The 16,932-nt window shown below is 45.7% G+C and overlaps 1 protein-coding gene and 1 long non-coding RNA gene across 10 annotated transcripts in view; one reads left to right on the top strand and one right to left on the bottom strand.

Moving 5' to 3' along the window:
* PLS1 (plastin 1) overlaps positions 1 to 16,932 on the top strand; it is an 86,563-nt gene that overhangs the window by 17,515 nt on the left and 52,116 nt on the right. The window contains exons 1-2 of one of the 9 annotated variants that reach the window (XM_039489935.1): positions 14,682 to 15,033; positions 15,624 to 15,784. The exons of 5 other annotated variants lie outside the window; for them this stretch is intronic. The gene's annotated coding sequence lies outside the window, so the exon portion shown is untranslated. Of the gene's footprint in view, positions 1 to 14,681; positions 15,102 to 15,623; positions 15,785 to 16,932 lie in introns of those variants that run through there. 3 more of the 9 variants (XM_039489934.1, XM_039489936.1, XM_039489933.1) reach the window with 3 other exon arrangements.
* On the bottom strand, positions 13,519 to 14,522 carry LOC120372649. The gene is made up of 3 exons (XR_005585092.1): positions 14,365 to 14,522; positions 13,917 to 14,095; positions 13,519 to 13,637 (listed from the first exon to the last, which is right to left on the bottom strand). It is a non-coding gene; the product is annotated as an uncharacterized LOC120372649 (long non-coding RNA).

The raw sequence follows: 16,932 nt of genomic DNA, 5'->3' as shown, positions 1-16,932 counted from the left end.
GCAGGGACACAAATTTGTTAGAACCTGGCTTGAGCTGGGAGTTGAAGGTGCTGCAAAGAGCAATTGTAGCTCAAAAAGTGATCAGCACCAACCAGGAAGGGGTACAGCCAGGGAGATGATTAATTACCATAGTGGTGATTTGCTTTGGCACTTCTGGACAGCAACTAACCCCCCGCACAAGAGACCTCACCAGCTTCAGTCCCTCTTATTTTACTATCATTCTATCAGATATTTTCAGATTATTTACAGTACCAGTAACCTCATAATGTCATAACTTCAGAGTTTTAAAGAGGCCTGTAAATGGTTCCTGATTTTGATATTTTGAAACTGCTTTTAAAGATCGGTATAAATCCAGGAGCTTTATACTACCGTTGACTCACACCAAATTCCTATAGAACAATGGCAGGATGTGATGCACTGTTTGGAGAAATAATAGTTTTAGCTTGTGAGAAGATTCCCTTGCTGTCCTGGAGGCAATATACATTATTCATATTACCTGTGTGATGTTAAGGCAGCTAAAGTGCCTGAATTATGCACCAACTAGGTGTGTAAACTGCAGAAGTTACTGCTTCCTTTCATAGCAGTAAGGTGCATGGTGTTTTTTGTAGATATCTTTTTTGAGACCCACGTGGACTACCTATCATTATTTCCTACTACTCTACCCACATTTTCACATACAGTGCCCCCATTTCAGAATGCTGCAGATCTTCTATGGACAATGTGCATAGTAGCATATCAGGGATAGTTGTGGGAGGAAGGAAGAATGGTACAGTGGTTAGGGCTCTAGTTTACTTTCCTCCTCTGCCACAGACTCTCTGCTCTCAATTCTAAAGTTCTGTTCCAGTGGCTCCTGGCAGCCAGGAGGAGCAATTTCATGGAGAAACTTCCCAAGCACCTGCTGTCCTGGCATAGAAAATGCTCAGTGGAGATAGAATCTTTGGAGAATTTTGCTGCCACCTTCTAACAACATCTGCTGATTATGTGCAAACAGTGATTTTCAGAGGCTTATTATAACTCAGTTAAATTTGGATGGACTTTCCTGGGGGATAGCAATAGGTACATCTGATTCCAGAGTGACTTTCCAGCCATGCTCCAAAGCATAGAGGTGATAGAGCTTCTCAGTGAAACAGTTGTAGGATTTTTCTTCCTTTGGAAAAACAATGTCTTTTTCCCTAACCCCATTCGCAGGGACAGCTAAACCACTTTTGCTGAAACCTTTTAAAAAATTCAGCCCAAGGCAGAAACCCAGCATGAAAAATTTCAGCTCAAATGGTTAAAATTTGACAAAGTTATAAGCAGTTGAAAACAGGATCTTATAATGCAGAGTGTTTAGACAATCTTAACTGTAGTCATCGATACCAGCTCTGCCTGTAATAATCATTCTGAAATAATGTTATCTTAATGTTGGCCTTGCTGCAGTACCCAATCTTTCTATTTCAGTGTTTTCTTACTGATGCTGAATACAACAGTACAAAGCATGTGTATGCTGAGATCCTCTTGAATGATGTATGCTAAGGTAACTGTGTGAAGCTGATACTACTGATGAATTTGCATAGCTGTTCTATGTACTCAGCAGGCAAAGGAGACTTGAGGCGTTTTGTTTAAGTGAAAAGCTAGCTTTTAAAAATGATTGTTTGCCCTTTTGTACAAATTGGCCTGATTCTGATCTAACAATTATTAATTTTTCCTTGGAGTGATTCCAGTAACTAAAGTGGAGCTGCTTCCAGTTTATACCAATGTAAGTAAGATCAGAATCAGGTCCATAAACTGTGATCTCTAATTTAGAAAGGTCATTGTTTGACTATACTAGTTCTTGACCCACCCATATTTACTTTTAAAGGTCACATACAGTACAATGGAAAATGTTGATCATATTATACATCTCAGAATCGCTGTGCTGAACAAAGAATGAATAACTCTCTTGTGTGTGAATTCTATAGTCAATATCATACAGCACAAGAAATAAATTTTATTTACAGAAAATACATTTGTCATGAATCATTTTAATTAATCTGGCTAATCGGCCTCCAGGAGAAACCAATACATAATGCTTTGGAAGAAGGAGAAACACACCAACTCCCCCACCCCCAGTAATGTATCTGTCCACTTTCATAATGCTAGGTTTCAGAGTAGCAGCCTTGTTAGTCTGTATCCGCAAAAAGAACAGGAGTACTTGTGGCACCTTGGAGACTAACACATTTATTTGAGCATAAGCTTTCGTGGGCTACAGCCCACTTCATTGGATGCATAGACTGGAACATACAGCAAGATGATATTGATACATACAGAGAACATGAAAGTAGCCATACCAACTGTAAGAGTCCAATCAATTGAGATGAGCTATCATAGAATCATAGATCTATCATCAGCATGATGTGATTAGGTCCTATGACGGTGTCACTTGAATAGATATGTGGACAGAGTTGGCACTGGGCTTTGTTGCAAGGATAGGTTCCTGGGTTAGTGTTTATGCTGTATGGTGTGCGGTTGCTGGTGAGTATTTGCTTCAGGTTGGGGGGCTGTCTGTAAGCGAGGTCTGGTCTGTCTCCCAAGATCTGAGAGTGAGGGATCATCTTTCAGGATAGGTTGTAGATCTTTGATTATGTGCTGGAGAGATCTAATAGCCTTCACTGACTTTTTCAGCTGTCTTAAAATTAATTGATCAAATTTTGATGCACTCCTTCAAGGGTAGGGATGCTATTGAATAATATATTGTTATGTATTTTGTGTGGAGTTTTCTCTCTTTTTAAATGTACCCAAGCATCCTACTTGTTCTTTTAAGTGCAATTGCATTCTGGGCAGACATATTCTCCAAGGACACCTATGATTTTTCTTCATAGCACTCAGTGTTAAGATCCCATAAGTCTACGGGTTATGAGAGCTCAAGGAAGCCTTTATTATGTGTATTATTTCCAGTGTAAATGACATCTGCCACTATGATGCCCCATTCCCCCAGTGTGTTTAAATCCATCTGAAATTTCTCTAATCCTCAACAATTTATACTAATTGAGACATAGGGTATGTCTACGCAACAAGACTATTTCGAATCAACTTAAGTCGAATTTGTGGAATCGACCTTACGAAGTCGACTTTGTGTATCCACACTAAGGACACTAATTCGACTTTGTGAGTCCACATTAACGGGGCAAGCGTCGACTTTGGAAGCGGTGCACTGTGGGAAGCTATCCCACAGTCCCCGCACTCCCCGCTGCCCATTGGAATTCTGGGTATAGCCCCCAATGCCTGCTGGGGGGAAAACTGTGTCGAGGGTGGTCTTTGGTAACTGTCAGCATTCAACCGTCACTCCCGCCGGCGGGAAATCAGTTCGCGCACTTTTCCTGTTATAAGTGACAGCGCGGATGCCACAGCACTCCACTGCGATCATGGAGCCTGCTGCGATCATCACTGCACTTATAGCCATTGTCAATTCCTCACACCTTATCGTACACCTCTTCAGCAGTCAGATGCTGAGAAATCGGGTGAGGAGGCAACGGCAGCGCGGTGAGGACATGAAGTCTCAGACTGGCACAGACCTCTCAGAAAGCACGGTACGCCGTGCCGTGGAGATCATGGTGGCACTGGGCCATGTTCATGCTATGGGACGGCGATTCTGGGCCCGGGAAACAAGCACGGACTGGTGGGACCACATAGTGCTGCAGGTCTGGGATGAATCACAGTGGCTGCGAAACTTCAGGATGCGTAAGGGCACTTTCCTTGAACTGTGTGACTTGCTGTCCCCTGCCCTAAAGCGCAAGGATACCCGGATGTGAGCAGCCCTGACTGTGCAGAAGCGAGTGGCCATAGCCCTCTGGAAACTTGCCACGCCAGACAGCTACCGGTCAGTAGCGAACCACTTTGGCGTGGGCAAATCTACCGTGGGGGTTGCTGTGATGCAAGTAGCCAACGCAATAATTGAACTCCTGCTCTCGAAGGTAGTGACCCTGGGAAACGTCCAGGTCGTCATAGCTGGCTTCGCCGCGATGGGATTCCCAAACTGCGGTGGGGCTATAGATGGGACTCACATCCCTACCCTGGGACCGGACCACCAGGCCAGCCAGTACATTAACAGAAAGGGCTACTTTTCAATGGTTCTGCAAGCACTGGTGGACCATAGGGGACGCTTTATCAACATTGGGTGGCCGGGCAAGGTTCATGACGCGCGTGTTTTCAGGAACTCTGGTCTGTTTAAATGCCTCCAGGCAGGTAGTTTCTTCCTGGACCACAAAATAACTGTTGGGGATGTGCAGATGCCTACAGTGATCCTCAGGGACCCAGCCTACCCGCTAATGCCCTGGCTCATGAAGCCCTATACAGGCGCCTTGGACAGTGAGAAGGAACTCTTCAACTACCGGCTGAGCAAGTGCATAATGGTGGTGGAGTGTGCTTTCGGACGTCTCAAGGGGAGATGGCGGAGCTTACTGACTCGCTCGGATCTCAGCGAAACCAATATCCCCATTGTTATTGCAGCTTGCTGTGTGCTCCACAATCTCTGTGAGAGCAAGGGGGAGACCTTTATGGCGGGATGGGAGGTTGAGGCAAATCGCCTGGCTGCTGATTACGCTCAGCCAGACACCCGTGCCATTAGAAGATCCCAGCGGGAAGCGCTGTGCATCCGGGAGGCTTTGAAAGCTAGGTTCCTCAGAGTCCAGTTGCTTTACAGAGAAGCTGAACCTGCCCCTGTTTCTTTACCCAGTTACTGTTGACTCTCCTCTGCAGTTTCATACCCCGTTCACCCCGTTTGCCCCTTTCCAACACACGTGTAAAAATAAAGTTAATGGAGCATTGTTATTTAAAAACCTTTTCTTTAATAATGATTTCGCGTTAAAGGGTTGAAACAGGGATGCGGACTGTGGTGGGTAGGGTGTGCAGTGATGTAGAGACCGCTTCTAGACTCTAGGAATGATAGGCTACTGCTCCTACAGCGGTCTCTGGGGGGAGGACGGTTACAGGTGGGTGTGCAGGAAGGGGTGAGGGATGTAGGCTTTGGGACGGAGTTTGGGTGCAGCCTCTGGGGGGGGCGTAGGAAGGGGTGAGGGGTGTGTGGGAAGGGGGAGGAGGCGTAGGGGGTTGTGTGCTGTGGCTGGGGCTGAGGGTTTGGAGCATTGTAGAGGCTCAGGGCTACGGTAGAAGGGCAGGGTGAGGGCAACCTGCCTTGCCATTTGTGGATGGCAAGCGCTAGGACCCTGGGGCAGCAGACAGCATTTCTGCCGGTAGCCGCTCTACTGTCAGGTAGGGACGCAGCGCGGGGGGGTGGGGGGGACGACATGCCGGGGGAGGGGTGGAAGGTGGGCGCTGGGACCTGCGCAGGGAATTGACGGGGCGGTTGGAGACCCGCGTGGGCCAGGGCCCGATCCAGGCAGGGCCGGGGGAGAGACCCACCTCCAAGTATACCTGGAGCAGGTCACCTGCCGCCTATGAACAGAACATTAAAAACACCTCACAGACTGACCAGGGTGCCTAGTGACTGCACTCAGTGAGTAACCTGCTGTTGATCCTGCCCCCATGTCTGTACCCTGTTCATGGTGAATGTCCTATGCAAATACCAAACCCTTCTCCCCCCTTCACAGAAAGTCTTCAGCAAACAAACATGACAGAAACAGTAATTAACAGCAAACTACTTTTAATACTCAACAACACAGTAGAGGTAAGAACTTTTCAAAATCTAGGGACTGTGAACTTTTGGGTAATTTAGCAGTCCGCTGTGGTTCAGTGATAGTTTTCACTGCCCTTGGTGCCCCTCCTTCTTGTTATTCTGGGTGAGGTGGGTATTGGAGTGTGTGGCGGGGGAGGGCGGTTGCAGACACAGTGCAGGGGGGCTCTGTCCTCCTGCCTGCGGTCCTGCAGAACATCGACAAGGCGCCTGAGCGTGTCCGTTTGCTCCCTCAGTAGTTTAAGCAGCGTTTGAGTCGCCTGCTGGTCCTCCTGATGCCATCTGTCCTCCCGTTCGCTGTGTGAGTGCTGCTGCTGTGTGAGGTTCTCCCTCCACTGGCTCTGCTGGTCCACCTCTGCTCTGGAGCAGCCCATAAGTTCAGCAAACATCTCGTCCCGTGTCCTTTTCTTACGCCGCCTAATCTGCACCAGCCTCTGTGAGGGGCATGGTGGAGCAGGTCGGGATACTGTTGCAGCTGTGTGATGGGGAAAGGGGAGTGAATTGCTTACAAAGATACATTTTCTCAAAAATGAAACATAGTCTACTCATTGTCTGTGAACCAGACCATGGACGGCACCTATCTCATGCGCACTCACTCAGGGAAAGTTCGATTTCTCTGCATTCGCTTTCATTGCCTGGGGTATTGCACTGCAGACCAGACAAGCGGGGCAGGAAAGCTGAATCCGTGGAGCAGCCAGGCATGGTAAGCCAAAGACTTTTGGCTGCTTAAAAGTCAATGTCCAGCTCTGTCCTCTTGCTGCAGGCAATCCTGAAAGCATAAACTCTGCCCCTGTTCCACCCCCTCGTGGTTTTCCCTTGGAAAAGATCCCTGTATGCTGCCACTCTGTAGCCTCCAGCACGTGGCTCTAAAGTGACGCTTCTTGTTGTTCTAAGGAACAGTGAAGCACTACCAATACTAATAGTACACAAATTACTCTACTTACATGCAGGAGTCTGCGCGCGAGATCACCCTGAGGAGGGTGTCACAGAGAGAGAGAGAGTGCATGCTGAATGAAAGCCAGCACAAGCCAGGGCCCTATGCTGCGATGCTCGTCAAGGCACTGGTCCTGGAGTACCAGCTGAGAGCGTGGCGTGGAAAGTGTGCTACCTCGGAGCACCCAATAAGCCAGCTCTCCCCAGGAACCTCCTCCATAGGCTTTTCGACTACCTCCAGGAGAGCTTCCTGGAGATCTCCACGGAAGATGCCTGTTCCATTCCCCTGTATATAGACCTTCTGTTCGCCTAGTCTATTTTCCTGTTCTTTTAAGAAATAAATGTTAACATGTTTAAAGCACTTACCCACTGATCCTTCTCCTGATTCAGGGTCCGTGGTAACGGCTGCGGAGGGTTGGTGGGGGATCTCAGTGAGGCTGATGAAGAGATCCTGGCTGTCGGGGAAATCAGCGTTGGAAGCGCTGTCGACTGCCTCCCCCTCCTCATTTCCTTCCTCATCTTCCCCATCTGCGAACATCGACGAGGAACTGGCTGTCGACACTATCCCTTCGTCAGAGTCCACGCACACTGGTGGGGCAGTGGTGGCAGACCCACCAAGAATGGCATGCAGTGCCTCGTAGAAGCGGCATGTCTGGGGCTGGGCTCCGGAGCGTTCGTTTGCCGCTTTGATTTTATGGTAGTCTTGTCTCAGGTCCTTGACTTTCACGCGGCACTGCATTGCATCCCGGCTGTATCCTCTGTCTGTCATGGCTTTGGAGACCTTCTCATAGGTCTTCGCATTCCGTGTGTTGGAGTGCAGCTCCGAAAGCACAGACTCATCGCCCCACACACCGATCAGATCCAAGACTTCCCAGTCAGTCCATGCTGGGGACCTCTTTCTATTCTGGGATTGCCTGGACTCCTCTGCCGGAGAGCTCTGCATCGTTGCCAGTGCTGCTGAGCTCGCACCGATGTCCAACCAGGACATGAGATTCAAAGTGCCCAGACAGGAAAAGGAATTCAAATTTTCCCGGGTCGTTTCCTGTGTGGCTGGTCAGAGCATCCAAGCTCGGACTGCTGTCCAGAGCGTCAACAGAGTGGTGCACTGTGGGATAGCTCCCGGAGCTACTAAGCTCGATTTGCATCCACACCTAGCCTAATTCGACATAGCCATGTCGAATTTAGCGCTACTCCCCTCGTCGGGGAGGAGTACAGAATTCGAACTAAAGAGCCCTCTATGTCGAATTAAATGGCTTCATGGTGTGGACGGGTGCGCGGTTAATTCGAATTAACTCTGCTAAATTCGAATTAAAGTCCTAGTGTAGACCAGGCCTAAGTATTATCAGCAATGTTCATAAACTCGCTGGCTATTTTTGTCCTCCATTTGTGTCAAAGAAGCTGAAAATTTCAGTGCTAAAAACTGAACTTTGCCATTTATAGAATCCTATTGATTGGTATGGATCTCCAGTGACTCTTTTGCAGTAATTCATCCTTCTGCATTGTGAAAGGATTGACTTAGCTGACCTAAAACATCCTTTCCCATTGTGTATCATATCAAGTCTTGAATTGTTCCAGTCAAGCTACCTTTGTCTGTAATCTGTTTGGAGCAGGAGCCTTGTCGTCTTATCTTTCTATGACGCAGCTGCTGGTAGCACACTATTGTCTCTATTTGAGTAATAAAATAGCGAGAATTCTGTAAGTTCCTGGGTAACTTGTTCCACTGCCTCACTCTTCTCATCGTTCCCATGCATTTTTACTATGTTTAATTAGCATTTCCCCAGGTGCTGCTGCAATTTCTGGCTAGAGGGGTGAGAACATTATCTAAGTTGTATTATTTCCTGTTTTATTCTCATTGTCTAAAGAGAATAACTGATGTCTGTTCTCTTTGCAAAATTCCTTTTGGCTGTTTAGTAGTGTTATGTTTGCTCTCATGTCATGTATTGTGGTGGAAGCCCTCCCCAAATTAATGGGTAAAGCCCTGCCCTCTTCTCCTTCAAATGTAACCTCAGGATTCATCTGCAAAGTGGCTGGAAAAGTTTGGGAATTTTTGCTTCTTTATGATGTACACAGAAGGCCTGAAAGATTTTTATTTGTTTTTCTTTCTAGCTGAGTTTTTTCTGATTATTTTTTATTATGGAAAGAACAAGAATAAGTCCAGGCTTCTCTGGTTGTGCTGTAGGGCCTCCTGTAGGATCTCCGGGATGTGTACTGTTACAGTGGCAGAAGAAGTTTGCTTTGAATGGGGGAACAGAGATGCATAGAGAAACCTGAACATCCTAAGCACCATGCTAATCCTGGCGAGCAGGGAGTTGGGGAGCATAGCTCTGTATGGGGAGCATGGGACAATCAGGATGTGAGGTATAGAAGGGGAAGAGGGATGGGTGCTTTGTGTGGAGCGCACATTGAGCTACTGAGACTCAGCCCAGTCACCCTAGTTCCTACCTGCTCCCTGGCACTGCATCGGCCACAGCAGCCTCTCTGGGTCCTGCTCTTGCCTCTCTCCCCAGCAGATGCGGAGCCCCACTGGGTCTGAGAGCATGAAACAGCTCACTGAAGAATGACACAAGGGTGGAAACAGAGATTGGCTCCCACAATATTTCCACTACGGGAGCACTAACCCTCACTGCTCCTCCAGTTCCACTACTTCTGTACTTGTAGCCCTTACATTAAAGGGCAGGGGTGCTGAATCTTTCATAAAGACTTAATTAAAGTTAAGTAGACCTTAACAAAACCAAAACAGAGTTTTAAACATTAAACAAAATCTTTTCTTCTCTTGATTGCTCAACTTTTACTTTCTTGGCACTTGTGTCACCGTTTCACTAGCTTGCTGGTTATCAAAGGTTGTCTACGCTGCAAAAAAAGATCCAGCACAGCAAGTCTCAGAGCCTGGGTCAACTGACTCGGGCTCATGCTACGGGGCTAAAAATACCAGTGCAGATGTTCAGGCCCAGGCTCTGAAACGCATTGAGTGGGGAGAGTCTCAGAGGCTGGGCTCCAGACATCTACACTGCTACTTTTAGCCCTTTAGCATGAGCCTGCGGCAGTTAACTGGACTCTGAGACTTGCTGCCACAGGTTTTTTTTTTGCAGTGTAAACTTACCCATAGAGTCTTCCAGGAACTACATAGGAACTAAGTTTCTCATGTAAAAAACCATACAACACTCTTTGAAACAAAATCCTTATTTGTTCACTACATACGAGCAAAACAGGGCACAACCCCCCCCTCCTTTTTTCCCCTTTTCAATTAGATTGTAAGGTTTTATTGCATAGACCTTGTCTTCCTGTAGGACAGTGCCTAGTACTGATGAAACCCTGGCTCCACTGAAGATAATGGCAAAACTCTCTGACTTAAATGGGGCCAGAATTTCACCCTAGAGCTTTAATACACATATTCAATACTAACATTTAGTTTGCATGGCTCCTCACAGCATACATTGTACTCAAGATTAATGTAAAATCCCTTTTGAAAACTGGTTTTGTAACAATCTCACTGCTGGCTAGGAGAAACTACCTTTTTTAGGAAAGCATAAAAACTCTCGTTGAATCAGACCTGAGCTTAATTAATAGAGATTCCTGTTTCTTTTGACTCAAGAGAAGTGATTTCAGAAAGATTGATCTGTGCTCAGCACATTCGTTTAAAGAATCCTAAGTAAACTGAAATACAAATGCCAAAGGTTAAAGTACAATAATATTGTACTAAACCATACAACAGTCTGTCTCAAAGCCTCAAAATACAGAGACAGAAGCCCCTCTGTGCCTTTTGTAAATACCAATGACATAAAATGTTCAATACTTAATTTAGAAGCTGTAATTTTTCTCAACAACATTCATCTGGAGAATTATGTTAGCCTGCTGCCGATTTGGAATAGGGAGGATGCAAAGCTATAATGAGGAAGATTGGATATTTGCACCTGGCGTAGAAGAGGTGTGTCTTTAGCAGCAGACAAAAAGAACAGTCACAAAAGAAAATGGGCTCTTCAGGCAGCATTTGTCATGTCCATTATAGTTACAAAGGCAGCTGCTGCTTAAAAAGCAGGCAGATGAATTTGAAACACAGCCTAGGGCAGAGCTGGAAAAAGCAAATTGCAAATTGTCTGCAGGGAGAGGGGAAACTATTGGGTCCTCTTGCCAACTCATGGCTCTATTTTTTTCTGGCAGATTCAATGGTGGGTGAAAAAGAGAACAGGAGGTGCTGTTTGGCCTCCTTACTGTATCCTCAGTTGTCACTCAGCCGAGGACACGCCAGGAACATCAGGGAGGCACCAACAGCACTCTCTCTCAACCATATAGGGACAGCTCTAGGAATCACCACTGCAGGGTTTCCCCTGTGCACTCAAGCCACACTCTGGGTGCAGGGTACAGGCAGTAGAGCTTTTGGCCAGGCTCAGTGTATGCCCATTGAGTAGAGAAGCCAAGATTTCTCAGAAGGGGACATGCTTCCTGGGACTGGCACTGGCACGAGGGCTGGTGGAAGGAGAGAGAGGAGACAATATGTGCTTTCACAACTATTCTAGGGCTGCAGAGGCTTATTCAGCCCCTGGCACAGGCTATACGAACACAGACAGAGCATCCCTAACTTGTACTCCAGTTGCAACACCCTATATGTTCTATACCAAGGTGCAGAGTCATACTGGCCATGCCTCTTCTCACCCATTTCTCCTCTGATTCGTGGTGGGGGCTCCTGAAGAAGCACCTCTGGGCCTGGCCTATAGTCACTCATACCAGAAGTATTTGTAAGCTTTGTCTTACAGCTGCCCTACAGGTAACTGGTTCAAAGTGGCCATAGGCCAGTTATGAATCAGGCCCAGTACAGACAGGAGACATGACAAGCCCAGAGTGATTATTAATTACTGTGAGGTTTGCAGAAGAAGTGTCTTTAGGTAGGGCTTGATTGTGGAGGTACATTATGCCAGTTGAAGAGGATTGAATAGTTTGCACCCACAGCACTAAAGCCACATAACCAGGGATTCAGGGGTCCAGGGTCTTCAGTGGCGGGTCCCAGACCGGAAGGACCCCCTGCCACCGAATTGCCACCGAAGACCCGGAGCGGAAGAAGCTCCGGGGGCCTGGGCCCTGCGAGAGTTTTCCGGGTCCCCCAGAGTGAGTGAAGGACCCCGCTCCAGGGGCCCCAAAAAACTCTCATGGGGGCCCCTGCGGGGCCTGGGACAAATTGCCCCACTTGCCTCCCCCTCTCGGCGGCCCTGTAAGCAAGTGTAACTATTAATGCAACAGAACCTTGTGAATCTTGAGACTACTTTTCGGTGCTAAAGAATCTGCATATTATGGCAGGCATAAATTATTCATTGCTTTAAACAGAAGCCAATAGTGGAGCTGTTTATAATAGGAGAATCTGGTACACTTTAAAAATGGTACTTTGATAGCTAAAAATAGCCATTTTCTGCACCCCAGAAATTGAGTTAAATCATGTTGGCATTTCACTGATTGGCATGGTCATCTGTAATTCTATAATATGATATTTTAGGCTGCTCCTTGGAAGAAAATATGTTGATCTCATTTATCTGTTTCATTCAAGGACACAGGTTTCTATTTTTAGTTACTCATTTAACCTACATATCAGAAATCAGAGGGTACAATTAATCTGAAATAGAACACAAATTATGAACAAAAGAGAGTGAAACCAATAATGATCATATATATCAACTTGTGAGCAATTATTTCTGTTGAGATTTGACCACTGGTTAACCTAGTGATGTAGAGGTGTTGCAGTTCTCTGCATCTGGCTTGCTAAATATTTAATCTTGGCTTTGATGGTCTAATCCTGCTCCTGAAAGGATTGTCTTGACCATTATTGTTGTTTCACACGCCATTCTGTTCCCCTGGTCACTTCGATGTGAAGGTTAATTTTTTTTTAATTTATCTATATTTTGCAGTTTTTCAATGTTTAGTTTAATGTCCGTTTTATATATTTATTAATTCAGACATCTTGCCAGCCTACTCTTCCTCTGCACTTCTGAAAGGCTTGCATATGTGTGTGTATGTATGTGTAGAAAAAGAGAGTTTATACATTGCAAATGAGTTTTGCAAAATGCAGTTGTGAGGAGTAGCATTTAAACAACTAGGATCTTTTTTATCTAGTTCCTAACTGAGATCCAGTGACAGGTAGAAAAGAGACTTAAATCACCATCCACACAGGGCCAAATCCCATCTTACTTATGGGAAGTAGTTCCAGTGGAGGCAATGGAAATACTCTCTTGAGTAAAGTGATCAGGATCTGGTTGTTTATTGCCAAAACAACTCTTTAAGAATGCTTTAGCTTTCTTATCTGATGTTATAAAAAAGGGATCGGCAACCTTTGCCACGTGGTTCCTCAAGGAAATTCACCGATGAGCTGGGATGGTTTGTTTACCTGCAGCGTCCGCAGGTTCGGCTGATCGCAGTTCCCACTGGCCGCAGTTCGCCATTCCAGGCCAATGAGGGCTGCGGGAAGCGGCGTGGGCCAAGGGATGTGCTGGCTGCCGCTTCCCGCAGCCCCCATTGGCCTGGAGCGGCGAACCGCGGCCAGTGGGAACTGCGATCAGCCGAATATCCGGACGCTGCAGGTAAACAAACCGTCCCAACTCATCGGTGGATTTCCCTGACCGGCCGTATGCCAAAGGTTGCTGATCCTTGTCATAAAAAACAAATTAAAACACATTCATTTTAAAACAGGAGACATAGTTGCTGAAATGAGAATCAGATTCATAGAACACACAAGACACACCCTTTATATACAATACTGAATCCAGATAAATGGTTAAGAGAAATCCTCTTATTTACACCCGCCAACAATCAGCTAACATATGCTTGTGATGGAGGTAGTGCCTGGATAAATGTTTTGTTTTTGTATTTTATTCAGATGCTTTCCACTCATTGTCATATTATTCAAGTAATATTGCATGTTTTACTTACACAAGTAGTCGGAGCCACTCAGAGTTGCCAGCTCTCACTGTTTTAATCTCATGTCTCACAGTGTTTGGTGCTCTTTCAAGAGTCAGGTTATAACATGAAAATTTCAGTTTTCATGTTTTTTTAAGGAAATTTCTAGCTTTCATAGCTGCAGAGAAAAGGTTGAAAACATGAACTATGAAGATTAGAAAACAGAAAGGAAATTAAAAATCATTACATTTTAAAAAGATAATAAATGGTATTTTTAAGACAAAGAAATTATTTCGGGGGCTCTGACTCGTGTGTTTTTAATACTTGGAGTTGGCAATACGGATGAAGTCAATAAGGCCTGGTCTACACTCGGGGGGGAAGGGGGATCGATGTAAGATACGCAACTTCAGCTATGAGAATAGCGTAGCTGAAGTCGACATATCTTAGTTCGACTTACCTCCCATCCTCACGGCGTGGGATTGATGGCTGCAGCAACTCCGTCGACTCTGCTTCCGCCTCTTCCCCTGGTGGAGTTCCGGAGTCCACGGGGAGCGCGTTCGGGGATCGATTTATCGTGTCCCCTTTTTTTTTTTTTTGGCCAGTATGTGTTCTGGCTTCTGTTTCTCCTGATAGGTGCTGTAAGTGTGAGGAACATTAGCATATTGACAAATCAGGGCCAGCATTAGGAAAACATGGCCAATCAGAACACAAGTATAATGAATAAACAAGAGACAGAACACAACTTGGCCTGAAAAGATTCTAACAGATTCCAAAATATATTTAACACCCCCGCCTTGAACTCCAGTAAAATGTGACTATCAGGAGCTCTGATGTTCCACCAACTGGAGCCCAAGGGTGGAGCTTTCTATCTGAGCTGGGCTTCAAGGAATCCTGGTTCTAAATACCAGTAAGCCATTGGGTGGAGAAGTGGAGCCTGGTGACCCTGTGGATCCAGGTTTGAGACCTGTGGGTTATGACACAGCAGGAGTGAATCTGTGGCACCACCTGCTTTTCTCATTGACTGGTGGTGAGGAGAACATGCTGCACTCTGTTGTAGGGTGTATCAGCCTTTGATGTCACAAAGGTGGTGTTCTTGCAGTAAGACAACTAACTCACAATAGTTATCTCACTGTAAAATCCTGAGTGGAGACAAGGCACTTGTAGTGTTTACTGTGAGGTAGTTAGGTGAGGTCACCACTATACCCACCCTGACCATGGTTAACCTTGTCTAGTTTATCTGTGATAAAACTGAAGTGCCTTGTCTCCACTGCCAGATAGCTAACACGTCAGTTATCCCATAGTAAAAAGACACCCTATTTGGCAGAGAAGACAAAGCCTCAGTGGCCTCTTCTTCATGTGCTCCTCCAGCTTAGCAGGAGGAATTTATCTGACTGTTCTCAATAGGCAGAAGACCCCATGGAACTGCTGCTGATGGCTATCCCCTTATGTCATTGTGGTTAAGCAGCCACAATCTGGACATGCAAACTCATTCATGATTGCTTCTTTAATGAGAAAACAGAAAGCAGAATGGGGAGAAAATTTAAGTGGTTAGAATAGGCGAAGAACTTGTTTTTGTGAGTAGGATTTTAGATTGACAAGAATGTTTTATATAAACCAGATTCTGATTCCTGTACATCAAGCGGTTTGTATTTATTATTATTTATATTACAGTAATATCTAGAAGGTATTAGTGCTAGGCACTGTACAGACTTGCTGTAAACAGACGATTGCTGCCCTGAAGAGCTTACAGCCTAAATAGATAAGACAGATAAACAGGAGGGGAAAATGGAGACACACAGTTGTGAAGTGACTTGCCCAATAGCACACAGCAATTCAGTGGCAGATTTGGACATAGAATCCATCTCTTCTGACTTTCAGTCCAGTGTCCTATCCATTGGGCCACATTGCAGTTTTGAGTAAAGAGTACAGTTTAGGACATTAATCATTATTTTTGGGCACCTGCAATGGAGGTGCAATTGCTTATAGCAGCTCTGAATTTGACTATTATGATGCAAATCCTGGTCCCACTGAAATTAAAGGGAGGATTGCTAGTGATCTAAATAAAACCTGGATTCGACCCTTAGTGCAATGCAGCCTTGATGTACTGGACAAGCTTAACCAAGATACAAATCTGTCATTTTCTCTTTTTTTCTTTTAATAAAAGTGAAGATTCAATATTTAGCTGTAGGGACTGTTATGAGCTTTGTGCTAGGGCAGTAGGGACTGCTAACAGCTGCATATAAAGAGCATAACAACAAGAAGATGGGTGGTCCAAAAGCCTGAATTTGTGTGCACAGATGGGGCTTGAATACTGCACAATTGCAGGTACAAATATAGCCTTGCATATTGAGAGAATGGGATGAGGCCCCTTTGAAAATGTGGCCTAAAGAACAAGGGTCTAAATTATCCCCTTTCATGTTAAAATCCATGGGAGAGGGCTCAATGGGGGAAATTTTCAGGGAGGAACCCTCATGGAGTTTATCAGTGTTTCCCTGTGAGGATGGTGTTTGGTCTCCCATGGAATTGGCTATGAGGCCCACCCCAATGTGACATTCCCCTCTGGTGTTATCTGGACCAGTGATCTTCTGGGTCACTCCAATCCTTGACTCTGGGAGCCAGCTTTACCCTGCACTGCTGTGAGAACCCCCACTCCTGGGCTGTTCATGCACAGCCTCTGGCATGTAAGCTGCTCCCAGCTACTTGCAACCGAATGACACTAGCCAATATCTCTGGTCCCAGACACAACCCTAGGAACCTTCGTCTTGCAGTGCCTATGCCTGCTGGATGCTGCAAGCTTATATGAGTTCGTCAATTTAACAAAGAAATTGATATGTATCAGGCTTGTTATCCAAAGGAGAGCCTCTGACACATTTCAAACCAAATGCACTGCTTCAGGTAGAATAAACAAACAAATGTATTAACTATAAAGATAGATTTTAAGTGATTATAAGTCAAAGCAGAACAAGTCAGATTTAGTCAAATGAAATTAAAGCAAAATGCATTCTAAGCTGATCTTAACCCTTTCAATGTCCTTACAAACTTAGATGCTTCTCATCACAGGCTGGCAGGTTGCTCTTCAGCCAGGCTCTCCCCTTTAATCAGCGCTTCAGTCGCTTGGTGGTGGTGGTGTCTGTAGATGTAGGTGGAAGAGAGAGAGAGAGGATGGCAAATGTCTCTCCCTTTTATCATGTCCTTTCTTCCCTCTGGCTTTGCCCCCCATGCCCCCCCCCAAGTCAGGTGAGCATTACCTCATCGCAGTTCCAAACTGACCAAAGGAAGGGGGGTGACTCCCTCTGGAGTCTAACAGATTCTTTTGTTAATGCCTAAGCCAGTATCCATTGTTCCTGTGAGGCTGGTCTGGGTTTGTCCCATACCTGCCCTGATGAGGTGTGAACTGCCTCTCTGCTCTTGGAGAGTTTTTGTTTGGGCTTGCTTTAAGCCATGGGGATACACTTTCAACCTCATAAGTACAT

The sequence above is a fragment of the Mauremys reevesii genome, linkage group 9 (assembly GCF_016161935.1).
Source record: "Mauremys reevesii isolate NIE-2019 linkage group 9, ASM1616193v1, whole genome shotgun sequence".
NCBI classification, from domain to species: Eukaryota; Metazoa; Chordata; order Testudines; family Geoemydidae; genus Mauremys; species Mauremys reevesii.
This window is presented reverse-complemented; position numbering and strand designations above follow the sequence as displayed.